The sequence below is a fragment of the Lithobates pipiens genome, unplaced genomic scaffold (assembly GCF_037356315.1).
Source record: "Lithobates pipiens isolate NorthernLeopardFrog02 unplaced genomic scaffold, aLitPip1_a1.2 Scaffold_30, whole genome shotgun sequence".
NCBI classification, from domain to species: domain Eukaryota; kingdom Metazoa; phylum Chordata; class Amphibia; order Anura; family Ranidae; genus Lithobates; species Lithobates pipiens.
In genome coordinates this window covers 48,425,752-48,445,400 of record NW_027507791.1, presented here as the reverse complement: position 1 = coordinate 48,445,400, position 19,649 = coordinate 48,425,752, and the positions used below count along the sequence as shown (strand labels likewise).

Here is a 19,649-nt window from a genome sequence, read left to right as displayed (position 1 = left end):
TTTTTGGTGCATAAGGTTGTGCAGCAGCAGCAACATACGCGAGAAGAGAAAAAAAAAAAAAAAAAAAAGGAGGGATTGTAAGAACCTCAAAAAAAAAAAAAAAAAAAAAAAAAGCTGCGTTCTGAATGGATAGCACCTTTTTACGTCACCGAGAGATGCAACCAACGGCCACAAGAGGGTAGGATGTTGGAGAAAAGGCTCATTTTGCTAGCATCTCCAAGAACGACGCATCCATCAGGCGACATGCTAACGGTACACCGTGAGTATCATTTTATTTTTAATAAATTTTATTTATTTTATTATTTATTTTATTCTTTTTAATCTTCATTATTTTTATTTTTTTTGTATTATTTTAGGCTGGAAAAAAAATATTTAGGCAAAATTGCAAGGGCCCTAGTTTTAAGATGGTGATTTTTTTTTTTTTTTTATTATTTTTTTTTTTTTTTTAGATTAACCAGTTGCTTTCAGAATCCTACGGCTGATCAGCAATTTTTTTTTTTCTTTTTTTTGGGTCAGGACTGTCAAATAGCAACAATAACATAATCACGGCTCTTGCAAATCTCCCATAGCGGTAGGCGAGGATTTTCTTGAGTTATAATCACCCAAAAAAGATTTAGCCTTTTAAGATCACTCAGCCTTTCCGATTAAAGGACCCGAGTTTCACACAACGAGAATTAGCAGCATTCACAGTACCTCGGGTCTCATTATAATCTTCCATGCTTGCACTTGGCATCTTAATTTAAAGGGACTTGAGGGTGGGAGAGACAAACTGGAATAGTGCAGAAAAAAAAAAAAAAAAAAAAAAGATGGGCCCCCTATTATGCTTAAAGAAAAGGCCTAAGACGAGGAATGACATCTTGTTTACCTTCTCTAGGCGTCCGAGGACCATGTCATTTCGGGGCTGAAGTGGGTGACCATTGTGCATCATAATTAAAAAAAAAAAAAGAAAATCTATGGTCAAGAGATAAAACCTCTTCCAGTTGCAGGGTTAATTAAAAACAATAAAATTGCTAATTAACATAAGGTCGAGTGCTGGGTGTATAATATTTTTTTTTTTTTGCTTGTAGAGCAAATTTCCAATTTTGGCAATTTAGAGAGAAAAAAAAAATTGGAGAGTGTGATATTGGAAGCTTTCAGATTTGGAAACCATTTACGTAATATTCCATGGTAATTGTTTGGATATTAACAGCATTTTTTTTAAATGCTTTTTTATTTTATTTTATTATGGTCTGAATGGTCTTACTTAATCTTAATTTTGTGAAATGTATATAAATGTTACATGATATATATATATTTTTTTCAGTTTATTTCTGTTTATTTTTACAAAGAAATGGTTACATAAAGCAGAGCAGAAATTAAAGATATATTAAGCAAAAAGGTAGTGCTCAGAATAGTACAATTTTCCTACTGAATAAACAAGAATGGCCAATTTCTGGAATCTTTTAAATTTATCATTAGGCCTTTATGCAGGAACCCATAGTTTAGGCATATTTATATTTTTACTCTTAATTTTGTGAAATGTATATAAATGTTACATAATATATATATCTTTTCTGTTTATTTCTGTTTATTTTTTACAAATAAATGGTTACATAAAGCACAGCAGAAATTAAATATACATTATTTTAAAAGGTAGTGCTCAGAATAATACAATTTTCGAACTGAATAAACAAGAATGGCCAATTTCTGGAATTATTTAAATTTATCATTAGGCCTTTATGCAGGAATCCATAGTTTAGTCATATTTATATTTTCTAGTTCTATTGTATTTTCATATTTCTATATTATTATTATTATTATTATTATAATTATTACTATTTCTATTAGAATACTATTTAGAATAACTAGTATTACTATTATCATTATTATTATTATTATTATATTATTATTGTTTTTGTTAATATTAGTATTTTCATTATTATTATCATTACTACTATTATTATTATCATTATTAATATTACATTATTATTATGTTTTTGTTGTGATTTTAATAGGCTTTAAATATTTCAAATTACAGAATTAAAAATTTGAGATTCCTTTAAAACCATTTATAACATTCCAGAAATATAGAATTTCAATCCACTCATTGTGCTTTTTTAAAATATCTTAAGAACATTAAAAAAAATATTTTATGGAAAATAAGTATAAAATTGACTTTTGACAGGCCTCTCAAACTGTGGATGAGTAGGCCCCTCCTCAAACCAATGTTTTGTGGATAGATGGATGGATGGATAGATAGATAGATAGATAGATAGATAGATAGATAGATAGATAGATAGATAGATAGATAGAGAGAGAGAGATAGATAGATAGATAGATAGATAGATAGATAGATAGATAGATAGATAGATATAAAGATAGATAGATAGATAGATAGATAGATAGATAGATAGATAGATAGATAGATAGATAGATAGATAGATAGATAGATATAAAGATAGATAGATAGAATATACTGGTTAGAAAATGTGTTTGAGAAGCTTGTATTTTCATTGCTAGTGGGTAATATAGGCCAGGTGGAATCATGACTGTGCAAATTCTAATATAGGAATAGATTGGTTACCATAATAAATATATCTATTTATATTTTTTTTAGAACCCCATGGGTGGAAAATCAGAAATGAAAGGTATGAATGGCTATTTATCTTTATAATATAGGTTTCTATAGGGACATTTTTTTTTTAAATAATACAATGTATGCAATATATAATATTATTATGAATATAACATTGGGATGTTTAACTCTGTATATATATATATATATATATATATATATATATATATATATTCTGTATTTATATACATATATATATATATATATATATATATATATATATATATATATATATATATATATATATATATATATATATATATAGATATATATATATATAGATATATATAGATATATATATAGATAGATGGATAGATATATCATCTATATATTTCTTACAGCTTTCTTAGTATCATATCAGTATATTTAGAAAAAGGTATCGTGTGTATAAAACAGTCCCTTGTAGAATACTGTCACTTTTTGTTTTTTCATAGTAATTTTTTTCTTGCTAACTGCCATTGAGGGTGCTTCATGATTAATAATGAGATGATGTTATTATTTTCTGCAGCCTTGGGTTGTCACAGAATATATTCCTATATATATTTATATATATATATATATATATATATATATATATATATATATATATATATATATTTTTTTTTTTTTTTTTTAATATGAGAGAAAATATGAGAGAGAGCAGCCTATGTGCCTGCATGCCAAAATATACAGTGACAGTCCATGCTGCGTACATTTGTACTTTTGGGTGTTCTTGTGGGCCTCAGGTCTAGAAGTGCGTTACGTTGAGTGGATCTTTGTTGGTGGCAAGTTCTTTCACTTGGTTCCTGGGTAAACCATGACAGCTTGGTGTTAGCTAAACCCATAAAATATTCTAATCCAAATCTCTGTTAAAAAAAAAAAAAAAAAAATGAGGTGCAATTCAACATTTTTTTTTTTTTTTTTTTTACATGGCTTTTGTTACTGAGTAATACAGCCATATTAATTTCTATGCATATGCTTATTTAACACTGATGTTACTCTAGGATAGTTTTTGAAATGCAAAAATGGGAAGTTTGAGGGTCCTCTTTGTTTTTTTAATTATTATTATTATTATAATTTTTTTGGTTAATAAAGAGAACATCAGTATAAAGAAAATTAACAGTGGGCCAGCAGACTTAAAAAAAAAAAAAAAAAAATATATATATATATATATATATATATATATATATATATATATATATATATATATATATTATTATATATATATATATATATATATATATATATATATATATATATATATATATTTAACCTCACTATAAAGTACATTCAACATGTAATCCAGTATGCTTGATGTAAAAATAAATAAAGGCAATATAGGGCCAACAGTTTTTTTTTTTTTTTTCTCAATTATTATTTTTTTTTCTTTTGTATTTTTTTTAAATAAAGAGAACCTCAGTATAAACTACATTAAAAGTGTAATCCGGTATGCATGATGCAAAAATGAATAAAGGCACTATAGGGCCAACAGGTTTTTTTTTTTTCTTAATTATTTTTTGTTTATTTATTTATTTATTTTTAATAAGGAGAACCTTAGTATAAAGTACATTAAAAGTGTAATCCAGTATGCATGAAGTAAAAATGAATAAAAGCACTATAGGGCCAATAGTTTCCTTTTTCTTAATTACTTTTTATTTCTTTTGTATTTTTTTAAATAAAGAGAACTTCAGTATAAAGTACATTAAACGTGTAAAATCCAGTATGCTTGATGTAAAAATAAATAAGGTCACTATAGGGCCAACAGTTTTTTTTTTTCCTTCATTATTTATTTATTTATTTTTAATAAAGAGAACCTCAGTATAAAGTATATTAAAAGTGTAATCCACTATGCATGATGAAAAAAATGAATAAAGGCACTATAGGGCCAACTGTTTTTTTTTTTTTTCTTAATTATTATTATTAGCTTTTTTAATAAGGAGAACATCAGTGTAAAGTACATTAAAAGTGTAATCCACTATGCATAATGTAAAAATAAATAAAGGCACTTTAGGGCTAACACTTTTTTTTTCTTCATTATTTTTTTTTAATAAAGAGAACCTCAGTATAAAGTAATGTAGTAGTGTAATCCAGTATGCTTGATGTAACAAGTGAATAAAGGCACTATAGGGCCAACTGTTTTTTTTTTTTTTCTTAATTATTATTATTATTTTAATAAAGAGAACCTCAGTATAGAGTACATTAAAAGTGTAATCAAGTATGCAAGAGAACCTCAGTATAAAGTACATTAAAAGTGTAATCCACTATGCATGATGTAAAAATGAATAAAGGCACTATAGGGCCAAAAGTTTTTTTTTCCTCTTAATTTTATATATATATATATATATATATATATATATATATATATATATATATATATATATATATATATATATATATATATATATATTTTTTTTTTTTTTAATAAAGAGAACCTCAGTATAAAGTACTTTAAAAGTGTAATCCAGTATGCATGATGTAAAAAATGAATAAATGCACTATAGAGCCAAGTGTTTTTTTTTTCTTAATTATTATTATTATTATTATTTTTTTTAATAAAGAGAACCTCAGTATAAAGTACATTAAAAGTGTAATCCAGTATCCATTATGTAAAAATGAATAAATAATAAAGGCACTATAAAGCCAACAGGTTTTTTTCTTCTTAAATATTTTTTATTTTTTCTTGAATGAAGAGAACCTCAGTATAAAGAACATTAAAAGTGTAATCCACTATGCATGATGTAAAAATGAATAAAGGCACTATAGGGCCAACAGTTTTTTTTTTTTCTTAATTATTATTTTTTTTATTTTTTTTAAATAAAGAGAACCACAGTATAAAAGTACATTAACAGTCTAATCCAGTGCGTATGATGTCAAAATACATAAAGGCACTTTAGGGCCCACAGGCTTTAATATTTATAGCAGACTAATCATCTAAGCAAAATATTTGCAGGATTTAAAAAAACAAATAGAAACCTTTTTTTACACTAATATATCCACTTGTTTGGTGGATACTGTTTTTCCTAAACAAATCATCAATATACCCTACAAAAATCATCTTCCCAATTTTTTTTTTAAAGTAGATCCTGATTTAAAAAAAAAAAAAAAAATATAGCAATATGTATAAACATTAGCAAATTAAATACATGGAGTAAATTGAACCTGATATAACAGATAAAAAAGCAAAAAAAAAAAAAAAAAATTCTGTTGAATGAGAAGAGCACATAGGGAGTGTATGATGGGAAAAAAAGGATTTTCTGGAGGCTGTAATCATTATTATTATTTTTTTAAGCATCCCTGAGCAGTTAATACATCAGTCTTATAAAACCAAGGGGGAGTGTAGCTTTGCATGAAAACACAAAAGGGAAAAAAAAAAAAAAAGAAAACACAAAAGGGTTTAGGTTTCACCAATTCTAGCTTTGTTGATAGCATAGAAGGGAAATGCCTTGAAAGATGCACCATGATGATATTGATCTGATAAACTACAGTGCGTCCACGGGTCCACGTTTTGTATCAAATGCTGTTGAAAAAAATTGTCACCTTGTACTAATTAGGGTTGGAAAATGTGTGTTTAGGTAAGTGTGTATGTATTATTCATTCTTAATCATTCTTAATTATGTCATGCATTTATTGGACCATTGACATGCTGCCTTTTAAAAACCCTTGAGCCTATCTATGACCACTTCCATTTTGCAACCCATACCGACCAATCAGATATCAGCTTTTACAGATTCATCATCATCTTTAGGCTAATTGGTTGGTATAGTTTACCGTGCACCTTTTATTTTATTCCTCTGTACTTTGTTATTAAATAACCCCATTATGTAAGGACGCTGTGTTTTGTGAGGTCGGGATGATCGATGTAATAAGGAATGATACTTAAGAGGAACAAATGCTTCACAGTTACAGGAACGCATGGATTTGTTGTCTGAAATGTTAGATTCAATAGGTGCTCAATTAGCCAGTTGGAGGGGGGGGGGCGCAATTTAAGTGAAGGATAAAATAAATGGGGGTGGGGGGGCAGAAAGAAAGAGAGAGACAGGATTATGGTGAGAAAGAGGAAATAAGGAAGGAGAGAGAAAGAAAGAAAGAAAGAAAGAAAGAAAGAAAGAAAGAAAGAAAGAAAGAAAGAAAGAAAGAAAGAAAGAGAAAGAAAGAAAGAAAGGAAAAGGTAGATAGGTAAAGAGCATGGGGAGGGAGGAAAGAATGAGGAGAGAGGATGGAGATGGTGAGAGGATGGAGGTGGAGGGAGGATGGAGGTGGAGGGAGGATGGAGATGGAGGGAGGATGGATATGGAGGGAGGATGGAATTGGTGGGAGGATGGAGATGGAGGGAGGATGGAGATGGAGGGAGGATGGAGTTGGTGGGAGGATGGAGGTGGAGGGAGGATGGAGATGGAGGGAGGATGAAGGTGGTGAGAGGATTGTGATAGAGGGGGAATGGAGGTGGAGAGATAATTGAGTTGAAGAAAGGTGGAGGGAGGATTAAAGTGGAGAGAGAATGAAAGTGGAGAGAGGATGCAGGTGGTAAGAGGATGGAGGTGGAGGGAGAATGGAGATGGAGGTGGAGATATAATGGAGGTTTAGAGAGGTGGAGGGAGGATGTAAGTGGAATGAGGATGAAAGTGGAGAGAGGAAGGAGGTGGAGAGGGGATGGAGGTGGAGAGGGGATGGAGGTGGCGAGAGGATGTAGGTTGTGAGAAGAATGAGGTGGTTAGAGTCTGGAGGTGGAGGAAGAGTGGAGAGAGGATGGAGGTGGTGAGAGGATGGAGGTTGAGGGAGGATGGAGGTGGAGGGAGGATGGAGGTGGTGGAAGGATGGAAGTGGAGAGAGGGTGGAGGTGGTGAGAGGATGGAGGTTGAGGGAGGATGGAGGTGGAGGGAGGATGGAGGTGGAGGGAGGATGGAGGTGGTGGAAGGATGGAAGTGGAGAGAGGATGGAGGTGGTGAGAGGATGTAGGTTGTGAGAAGAATGAGGTGGTTAGAGTCTGGAGGTGGAGGAAGAGTGGAGAGAGGATGGAGGTGGTGAGAGGATGGAGGTTGAGGGAGGATGGAGGTGGAGGGAGGATGGAGGTGGTGGAAGGATGGAAGTGGAGAGAGGGTGGAGGTGGTGAGAGGATGGAGGTTGAGGGAGGATGGAGGTGGAGGGAGGATGGAGGTGGAGGGAGGATGGAGGTGGTGGAAGGATGGAAGTGGAGAGAGGATGGAGGTGGTGAGAGGACGGAGGTTGAGGGAGGATGGAGGTGGAGGGAGGATGGAGGTGGTGGAAGGATGGAAGGGGAGAGAGGATGGAGGTGGAGAGAGGATGTAGGTGGTGAGAAGAATGAGGTGGTTAGAGGCTGGAAGTGGAGGAAGGGTGGAAGTGGAGAGAGGATGGAGGTGGTGAGAGGAAGGAGGTTGAGGGAGGATGGAGGTGAAGGGAGGGTGGAGGTGGTGGGAGGATGGAGATGGAGGGGGAATGGAGGTGGAGATATAATGGAGGTGAAAAGAGGTGGAGGGAGGATGAAAGTGGAGAGAGGATGAAAGTGGAGAGAGGATGGAGGTGGGGAGAGGATGGAGGTGGTTAGAAGACGGAGGTAGAGGGAGGATGGAAGTGGAGAGAGGATGCAGGTGCAAAGAGAGGATGTAGATGGAGGGGGAATATAGGTGGAGATATAATGGAGGTGAAAAGAGGTGGAGATAGGATGTAGGTGGAGAGAGGATTGAAGTGGAGAAAGGATGGAGCTGGTGAGAGGATGGAGGTGGTGAGAGGATAGAGGTAGAGGAGAAGAAAGGAGAGAGATAGAAGAGTTTTGGAGAGGGATCAAGGAGATGGAGGAGAAAAGAGAATACAGTTGGGAAAAGGGAGGGAGAGAAGAAGGAGGGAAGGAGCAATTTAAAGAGAGAAATTTGCAGAGAGAAATAATGAGATGTAGAGGGAAAGAGGAACGATGGGAAAGAAAGAGAATGTAGAATGTTAACATTCTAGGTGGTGTAAATAATCTATACCAGTGTAGGATCTATGTGCATCCGAAAGGGAGAGCAACATACAAGTTCCTCGTGCCCAGTAATCATTGACCATTGATCCTGTACCATACCAAGCCAAATGGCTCCCGCCAAGTCATGGTGTTCACTCAAAGTTACAATGTTTGCTAAGTGTGGCACCTTGCCTTCTATACGGGAGGGGCCTGCAAGATACAATTAATACACAAGAATCACGTACAGTACCTCCTGTATATTTAATTAAAATCTTAAAAATTAGAAAAGACATTTGAGATGTACATCTGAGATCTCACAAAACAGGAGTAACCATGTAGACTCATTGGTGTTGATTTACCGAGGGAGTTGAGAACGGGGATGTGATTGGCCCAGTCATGCACCAGCCACATCTTTTTTATTTTATTTCCCTTGCATGTGATTAAATATTTAAAGGCACCAAATTCACTGAGCTGAGTAATCAATTTCTACCCTTTCAGTAAATCAGCCCCATTGGCTCCTCCTTCTTTTAGATTTTTGGTGCAAATATTGGCTTACACTTTGACTGAGCAGGCAAGATTCCCACCAGGGCACCATACCAAATAAAACAAGCAAGGCCTTCTATTTTTTTGCAGTTTTATAAGGAAATCTTTGTAGAGGGAAGGTGGTCCAGGCAACGACTCGCCATTTTGTCCAATAGCGAAAATTTCAGTTGCTGGGGGTCCTGAAAGTCTCCAATGCCCCTTCCAAGAATAGATCTCACCTGTGGCTAATGTTGTAAGACCCTGGCATTTCTCGAAAAGGCTCTAGGTTGAAGGCATTGGAACGTACGTCTGTAGAAATATCTAGGCTCGCGGTGATTGCAAACTGAGCCGCGCCGTTTGGTTAGTCCTTTTGAAGTGTCCATGAATGGATTAATTAGCTGGTCTCCTGCCTCCAGAAGTGGTACATGCAGCAGACGTTATATTAACAATAAGGTATGCATTATGTAGTGTGGGCCAAGGTCATAGAACCATCGCTACATTAGAAATAATTTATAACACAGAATTCTTTGCACATGGTATCCATGTAGCCTAAGAGAAAATTTATTTAAAAATATACACTATTTGCATTCATAATTAATGTATAACCCATCATACAAAAATAAAAGAGATAAGAATGTAACTATGGATGATAAAGAATAGAATAACATATCTAGAAACATAGAATAATAAAAGGCATTAATGTGAAAAAGATCATCAAATAGATCATAGAAAAAAATAGATAGCTAGATAGATAGATAGATAGATAGATAGCTAGATAGCTAGATAGATAGATAGATAGATAGATAGATAGATAGATAGATAGATAGATAGATAGATAGATAGATAGATAGATAGATAGATAGATAGATAGATAGATAGATAGATAGATGGATAGATAGATGGATAGATGGATGGATGGATAGATAGATAGATAGATAGATAGATAGATAGATAGATAGATAGATAGATAGATAGATAGATAGATAGATAGATAGATAGATAGATAGAGTTTTGGAGAGGGATCAAGGAGATGGAGGAGAAAAGAGAATACCGTTGGGAAAAGGGAGGGAGAGAAGAAGGAGGGAAGGAGCAATTTAAAGAGAGAAATTTGCAGAGAGAAATAATGAGATGTAGAGGGAAAGAATAGATAGATAGAGAAAGATAGATAGATAGATAGATAGATAGATAGATAGATAGATAGATAGATAGATAGATAGATAGATAGATAGATTAATAAATAGATAGATAGATTTGAATAGACATAGATGGAATAAATAGAGAGAATGATAAAAATAGATAGATAGACAAACAGACAGACATACAAATAGATAGATAGATAGATAGATAGATAGATAGATAGATAGATTAATAAATAGATAGATAAATAGATAGATGTAGATAGATCAATTGATAAATAGATAGATACATTTGAATATACATATATGGAATAAATAGAGAGAATGACAAAAATAGATAGATAGATAGATAGATAGATAGATAGATAGATAGATAGATAGATAGATGGATAGATAGATGTGACAGTTATTTTCAAAGTAGGACTGAGCTGAAAATAACTGTCACTTCTTTGAAAACCATTTTAATCTTGGTGTGTAATCTTTATAAATGGGCATCATCAGATCTCATTATTGTATATAAGCAGGATAGATAGATAGATAGATGTAGATAGATAGATCGATTGATAAATAGATAGATATATTTGAATAGACATATATGGAATAAATAGAGAGAATGACAAAAATAGATAGATAGATAGATAGATAGATAGATAGATAGATAGATAGTGACAGTTATTTTCAAATTGAGACTGAGCTGAAAATAACTGTCACTTTTTTTTTGGAAAATAAGTATCTTAATCTTGTGTGTAATCTTCATGAATCAGCATTATCTACAGATCCCATTGTTGGATATAAGGATTGTGTGTTTGGATTTAATCCAGCAGCTGTTCAGTGCGGGTGTTGAGTTTGTAGATACTCAGAGAATCCTAAAAAAAAAACTTTCAGGTGTATGTTACAGTTACTCACATTTTTGTACTCTGTCATGTGCTGAAATGCATCACAGGGAAAAAAGAAGATAGATAGACAGATAGATAGATAGAGAAAATAGATATATAGATAGATAGAAGAGATAAAAATAAATAGATAGATAGACAGACAGACAGATAGATAGATATGGGAGGCAGGGATAGATAGATAGATAGATAGATAGATAGATAGATAGATAGATAGATAGATAGATAGATAGATAGATAGATAGATGGATAGATAGATAGATAGATAGATAGATAGATAGATAGATAGATAGATAGATAGATAGATAGATGGATAGATAGAAAGATACAAAGATAGCAAGATATCTAGATAGACAGATAGACTGGCCATACATTATACAATTTTCTTGTACAATTTTCCTTTAGATTTACCAAAACCATATAATATGATGTCACACCTAAACACTTTCTATTTGTGTGCAATCAGTCAGTCCATCCACTACATCACCGAAGGTAAATCTAAAGGAAATTGAACATGAAAATTGTATAATATATGGCCAACTATAGATAGATAGACAGATACTAAATATAGATTGGTCAAGATATGGTAAAATATAGATCGAAAGATAGATAGATAGATCGATCGATAGATAGATAGATAGATAGATCGATCGATAGATAGATAGATAGATAGATAGATAGATAGATAGATAGATAGATAGATAGATAGATGGATGGATGGATGGATGGATAGATAGATAGATAGATAGATAGATAGATAGATAGATAGATAGATAGATAGATAGATAGATAGATAGATAGATAGATAGATAGATAGATGGATGGATGGATGGATAGATAGATAGATAGATAGATAGATAGATAGATAGATAGATAGATAGATAGATAGATAGATAGATGGATAGATAGATTAATAAATAGATAGATAGATTTGAATAGACATAGATGGAATAAATAGAGAGAATGATAAAAAATAGATAGATAGACAAACAGACAGACATACAAATAGATAGATAGATAGATAAAGGGATAGATAGATAGATAGATAGATAGATAGATAGATAGATAGATAGATAGATAGATAGATAGATAGCTTTCTAAGCTAGTTCCATGAGAGAGGAAGCTTCTTTCCAGGAATGGCTCTCAGCCCAGGCAGATTGGCCTCACAATGATCACACCGGGCTCTGTCTGCACATGGAAGGCAACTGCCATTTCCATTACATTCAGATTTGAATCTCTTGTTATCTTCACAGCCATTGGGGCAGAGATCATTGTAAATGATCACACAGTATTCTTACAGAATATTTACAAACGATGGAAGGGATAATACGTCATTTCAGTCCACATACATCGTACAGCAGACATTATTGATGAGGAAACCTCCTCCTTGCCTTTCCAATATGGTGGCTAGAAAAATAAATAAATAAATAAGATAAAGCAAATAAAAAAAAAAAAAAATACCCTACTGGTCTGTCAGTATTATAAAATATTATTGAAAAAATAAAAATAAAAAACACACACACATATATATGTATAATATATATATATATATATATATATATATATATATGCACACACACACACACACATATATATATACACACACACACATATATATACCGTTGATAGGCTAGGTTGTTACACCTTTAACGGAAAACAAAATCTCTTTCACAACCCTTAAACAAAATGATGATTCTTGTAATTGACTTTTTTCATAAGTTCCACAATGGGCAGGCCTAAATTGTTGGCGCTATATACAGTACATACCCATAATCAATAAATAAGTAAAAATTAATGTATAGTATTATATGACATAAGGGCAGTATAACAAGTGTAAAGTCAAACTACAGAGGCAAAAGCAGCATGGATTTCTCCATACTGCATTTGGGAGAGCCATGAGAATTTCCAACATGCAGCAACCAATTAAATTTCTTTAAGGTGAAGTTTAGTATTGGGTTCTTATGAGTATGAGTGGTCCTATGAGTTTCTTTGCACATTGCACTCCTTTTTTCAGATATTAGGCTTCAGTTGGCCCTCTGTTTGCCCATACATTTTGTATGCCCCGATCAGGCCCTTCTGGCCCTCACGTGGTCCTTCAGTCTATAAGGCCATACAATAACAACTTACACAAGAGCAATAACTGTTCCTCAGCTTCTATTACCCATGTCGGTCAACATTCATCCATTGACCTTTAGATATGGACCATCAAGGGAAGTCGATTGCCCATGTCAGTCAACATTCATCCATTAACCATTAGATATGGACCATCAAGGGAAGTCACTACTTTGCCATACATCTTGTTGACATCTTGTTTGGCTTTGGCCAATGTGGTTGATAAGTCAACTAGGCCACTGTCATAATCACTCTATTCAGACAGATCCCGCTCCATTTATTCCTCTCCGGTGTTGGTGGACCAACAAGTTACAGTAAAAACCCTAAAACTGGCAGGTAGTAGTTATTTGTTTTGGGACAGTTTGTATGAAATCTTGACCTTTTAGGGATTTTTCTTTGTCTATTAAAGACCTTGATTTGCTCAAGAATTGGGTGCAATTGCTTTAAAAATTATTTTTCACTTAGGTTTGTGGATGTGAGGAAGTTCTGCTGACTTCAATCATCCAATCATATGCAAGCAAAAATCTTGTCTGGTAAATTGTCCTTGTATTGGTTTGGATATTCTTCACAGAGTGAATTTTTGGTGCCTTTACTAAAATAAGTTAAAATTCTCTTGCAAAGTAAAAATTCACTTCTCAAAGGTATCATGCTCATCATAAATATGATGAGTCATATGTAAGACCCGAAGATAAAAATAGTTAGGTTGCCCTTGGCAAATATTTGGATTCTAGATAGCCTTCCTATAGTTCAGTTTTGAAAGGCAAGTGTTGGTTGATATGAGCAAGAGATCTCTCCTTTCCTAAACGTTTAAAGTAAAGCCCCGATGGTGCATGAAGCCCAAACCAGCTTTCCACTAGCTCCATATGTTTCTCCAGTGGTGCAGTGATTTACCGTGCTTTTGTGACCATTGCCATCAGTTTTCACTCTCTTTTTTTTAATGTTTAAGTAACACTAATGATCATGCAGAGTGCAGCGGGAGGAATGAGACTCCTCTTTCTGTAAAGTTGTAATGGGGCTCTATGAAGGATGATAGAGCCAGGATCTCCTGCAGGGTGTACTTGCTACTGGGTCCCGTATTGATACGAGAAACCCCTGGGTTACCCAACCAACTGGAGCCCCATATTGATACGAGAAGCCATGGGGTTACCCAGTCTACTGGAGTCCCACATAGATAGGAGAAGCCCCTAAGTTACCCATTCTAATGGAGTCCTGTATAGATGCGAGAAGCCCTTGGGTTACCCAAGCTACTGGGGTCCCATATTGATACAAGAAGCCACTGGGTTACCCAATCTACTGGGGTCCCATATCGATGGGAGAAGCCACTGGGTTACTCAATCAACTGGAGTCCCGTATTGATATGAAAAGCCACTGGGTTACCCAATCTACAGGAGTCCTCTATCGATATGAAAAGCCACTGGATTACCCAATCTACTGGAGTTTTGTATCGATACAAGAAGACACTGGGTTAGCCAATCTTCTGGAGTCCCGTATCGATTCAAAAAGCCACTGGGTTACCCAATCTACTGGGGTCCCATATCGATAGGAGAAGCCACTGGGTTACTCAATCAACTGGAGTCCCTTATTGATACAAGAAGCCACTGAGTTACCCAATCTACTGAGTCCTGTATCGATACAAGAAGCCACTGGGTTACCCAAACTTCTGGAGTCCCATATCGATTTGAAAAGCCATGTAGTTACCTAATCTACCAGAGTACCCTATTGATACAGGAAGCCACTGAGTTACCCAATCTACTGGAGTCCCATATCTATATGAGAAGAAACTGGGTTGCCCAATCTACAGGAGTCCTGTATCAATACGAGAAGCCACTGGGTTTCCCAATCTACAGTAGTCCCGTATCGGTATGAGAAGCCAGTGGGTTACCCAATCTACTGCAGTCCCGTATTGATATGAGAAGCCATTGGGTTACCCAATCTACTGAAGTCCTGTTTCGATATGAAAAACCACTAGGTTACCCACTCTATTATCCTCTATACATGACCAAAATTTTAGCTATGGGTGGACTGAACCTTAAAAGCCGATCCTTGTTGTGGCAGGGCATTGATCAATGAAGGTATCCGTACATGGATGTAAATAAAGTACTTATACAACATTAAAGCACAAAGAACTTCCAATTATGCAGCCAGGTTGAGCATTAAAGGGTTAACTATGAACACTGAAGGGTTGCAGTGGAAGATTTTGGCCTTGAAGACTACTATTAAATGTGGCTGGTGGATAACAAAGGAAGCTGGGAGATCAGAACATTTGGATGGTGACAATACGGGACCCTGGCCAGGTTATTTCATAAGGGAAGGTGCTGTCCAAAGGCCAGGGATACATTTTTCCCCCCCCCCTTCCCCTAGTACCTCCCCCCTCTGACAAAACACAATTTCTACAGGCCAGCAGTAAGTCAGGACTGCTGACATCCCCAGCCTTTCTAGCCAATCACAGCCAGGGAAAGGGAGGGGTGTGCAAAAAAGAATGAATGGGCATGCATTTCCCTAACACCCCCTAGAGCCAGAAGACGTCTCAACGAAGCAACATTGCCAGACGCAACCTCTGAGCTACCGAGGGGTCGAGGAGGGAACCCATCGAGGCAGATGGATCTCGGGAAATGTGTTAACCCCCGTGAACAGTCTTCCCGGAGGCTTTATTCAAGAGTGATCTGCATGATCTCATTTTTTTTCCTTTTTTCTTTCTGGCATAAGACGCTTCAGATTATAATCAGCTAACGCTAGAATTCCTTGGGAATTTTCTCACCAAGACGTGATGGAAGGAAAAAAAACAAAACAAAAAACAGCTGAGCTTGACACCTCTTACATAACGCTGCCTTCTCAATAGCTATTATTGTGTATTACCATTCTTATCTTGTTCTGATTTGATACGTGGTTAATAATCTACGTGAGCGGCGTGGAGCGTGGGCAATCTGGAAGCGGAAGACGGTCTTGGTTTTTTTTTTTTTTTTTCGCCAAGGTCTGACTCCTGAGAGAGCTAATAAATTTTAATTAACGAGTCGTGCAGAAGATCTAGATCATATATTGTAAGGGTTCCCTTTGTATCATAATCGAAGGATGGGCTCGCTGCATCATTTGGCTGACGAGGTGATTCGTTATTACATTGTGGGCTTGCCAAGGTAGCGGTCTTGGGTATTGCAATTTTTTTCCGGTCTTGGGTATTGCAATTTTTTTTTTTTTTTTTTTTTAGCTATAACGTTTTTTATGCTGTTTTGTCCTTTTTGCGTCTTGGAGGTCATAAACGTGTAGATGCCTATGGAAACTGTTTGTGATTATGCAATGTGTTGTATCTATAAGCCAGGTAACATTTGTATTTTTATTTTTTTTCAAATTAGAAATCAACTCTCTGGAATACAACTCACAGAGGATGACGCTGGCATTGGGACGAACAGGGGTTAATTGTTATCTTTGGTTATCTAGCTGTATGAGTGTTGTCAATTCTTCATAAAGCTAGATAACCGAAAGTAAAAATAACCCCATTACGCGCCTAGTTATGGTGGTTTCGGCAGAAGGCACCGAAAAAACGTACAAAGGGTACAAGAAGGAATTCTGGACCATCCTGGAGCTGATGGACTGTTAAAAAAAAAAAAAAAAAAAAAAAATGTTAATTTGCTTCTGGAATATTATCTGGAGGTAGGACTTTTTATCAACCACCTTTCCATGAAGTATATAAAATGTGATCGACCTTACCTGCTAAATTATGGACTGTTCCAAGACTCTACTGTTCTCGAATCAAGCCTTGGCTGGGGTGTAACAGGTATTAGGAATAAAAAAAAAAAAAAAAAAAAAAAAACTAAAAAAAAATACTTTTCAAGACAGACTTTTAAAATATGGAAGTGAACAACTACAGATTGGATTGGTATGAATAATAACATCAGGAATTTCTAATCACCTTTGCAAGGACATGGCACATTGTAACCCTCTGAATGGAATATGGTATTTTATTTATTACCTAAAAAAAAAAAATCTTTATATTTTTGGTTTGGGAGCCAGCATGGGACTAAAATGCAACCATTTTTTTTTTTTTCAATTTTTTTTTTCCAATTTTTTTTTTTAAATAAAAAAACTTTTGGGATTAAAACAAGCAAAAAATAAATAAAAACATAAATAATTTCCAGTCAATATAACTTTTTTTTTTTGCTGCAAAGACAAGTATTTTAATAATTTTAATGTGTTTTTTTTTTTTGTTTGGTTGTTTTATTTTACCCCAACCAACCAACATGCATTTTTTATTTTTTTTTACATGTTTGTGACAGTTGGGCTAGTTGAGTTGAGGTTAAAAAAACAAAACAAAAAAAACTTGCTTAGCTCTTCTTTGATTTAGCCTGTATAATTAACTTGTTTTCCACTAGACTGGGTCCTAAGAAAACTTTTCAGTTCAGTCTGTGGAAGCGACATTTGACCAGAGGTCTCTGCCTGCTGAGAAGGATTGGTTTTTTTTTTAATCCCACCCCCCTAAGTAAGGGGATTATGCAGTTAGAAAATGCCATAAAATAAAAGGTCTGCTGAAACAAGAGCTAAATACGAACAAGGGATATTTAACGCTCTCCATTGCTGCTCCCTCTCGCAGCTAATAGGGTTAAGTTGTAATTTGGAGAGGGTGATTAAAAAAAAAAAATAATAATAATAACTTGGACCTAATCAGATTGGGACAGTGGAGGGTTAAAAAAATAAAATAAAATAAATAATAAAAAAAAACTTTTCTGTAGTTAAACCTAGCAGAATTAATTTTGAAAATAAATAACTTGATTATTTCTTTTAAAGCCTGTGATTAAAAAGGATTTTTCAATTTTATTTTATTTATTTTTTTTACTGGTGTGGAACCATAGAGTATCCAAACTATAGTAGTAGTCTTCAAACCTGTTGAAAAGGGAACATAGTCTAGTGGGACAGACGTTTATGAGATTAATATGTAATACAATGGAGAGAAAGATGTTCTGAACTGTTAATTAGTCCCAAGGAGTTTGCTAACTTGACTTGTAGTTAAAAATAAATAAAAAATCCTCGACTTTGAAAATTATACATGGTGGGCTTATTGCAAGATAAAATATTTTGAATTTCTTTCATAAAAGAGGAGAATATGCCCCAAAAAAAGTAAAATCTTTGAGTAAGGCAGCCATTTTTGGGAAGACATATATATGTCTTATATATACATATATATATATAATATATGTATATATATATATATATATATAATAAAAAATAAAAAATAAATATATATATATATATATATATATAAAATTATATTATATTTGCCCTCAACCAAGTAAAAAAAATAAAAATTAAAAATGAAAGGTATATTGGATATAGTGGTTAGAGGTGGGTAATGCCCATCGATACCTCAATGCACATGGACTATTCTGGATTGCCAGGGCATAGAGAAATTTATAGTGTTGTATGTCTTCAGTGCTACATTTGTATCTCAGTTTTCGATATGTGTTTGCGAAATTATGCACGGTAATTGGCTGGTTGCTAGCCTAAAAATCTGGTCCTCTTATTGTCCGAAGGACTTTCAATACATCTATAATCTCCATTGATCTAGAACCATGGAAAGTACGCCAGTGAAGTGGCCTTGACGTGACGGTTGTGGGAAGCAATATGCAGGGAAGCTGATATTCTAAGATGGCGATAGAAGAGTTCCATAACTTAGCCCATCAAAAACAAAAATTCGGAACCTCTGCTATCTGAATTTAAAAAGTCTAAGTTTTTTAATTAAACATTTTTCCAAAATAGTTTTGGTAGAACTTCAAAAAGCAGTAGCCAGTCCTTTCCAAGAACAGTAAATTCACCATGATCTTGTACTAATGGACCAAACCAAGTCTTGTGATGTCAATTGTATGGACTAATGAGACAACACATGGAGTGTTGTTGGTTTAATTCTAGCTTAGCTGAAAATTAAAAATGTATTTTAGTAGATTTATGACTCTATGTGCTATATTTGCACCTATTTTATGAAAAACACACCCATTTGTTCTCTTTAAAAAAAATAATATGTATAGTACAAAAATGGCTTGATAACCGCTTGTTGATTTGGTGCATGCAATTAATAAAATTATTTATGAGATGATGTAGAGGCTTGGCATATTTTTTTAACCTGCAAGGGAAATGTGGAATTGATCTGTTTGGAGTTTAATATATATATCATGGGGAAAAAATACTGAAGAAGGATCTTTTTTTTTTTTTTTTTTTTTAACAGTAGCCAATATTATTACATCACATTATTGGAGAAGTGGATTTTTACATATCATGTTATAAATTATTATTATTTAATGACTTTTTTGACAGCTTTAATGTTAACGTTCTAGAATGTTCTGAGATGCGTACCGCCTCCTACTGAGTCACAACTTATAAAATATATATACCCTGTCTGTTATCTCAGTAAAAAGATGTTTTATGTTTCATTATATGTATCAAAAAGTCTTAAATAA

General features: G+C 34.1%; 1 long non-coding RNA gene across 1 annotated transcript in view; it reads left to right on the top strand.

The window, feature by feature from the left end:
• LOC143942788 (uncharacterized) overlaps nucleotides 1–19,288 on the top strand; it is a 20,113-nt gene extending 825 nt beyond the window's left edge. Inside the window, exons 1-3 of the long non-coding RNA XR_013264838.1 lie at nucleotides 1–259; nucleotides 2,597–2,627; nucleotides 16,557–19,288. The exon at nucleotides 1–259 is cut by the window's left edge and continues 825 nt beyond it. This is a non-coding gene — a long non-coding RNA (uncharacterized LOC143942788). The remainder of the gene's footprint in view (nucleotides 260–2,596; nucleotides 2,628–16,556) is intronic.
• The last annotated feature ends 361 nt before the right edge of the window (nucleotides 19,289–19,649 follow it).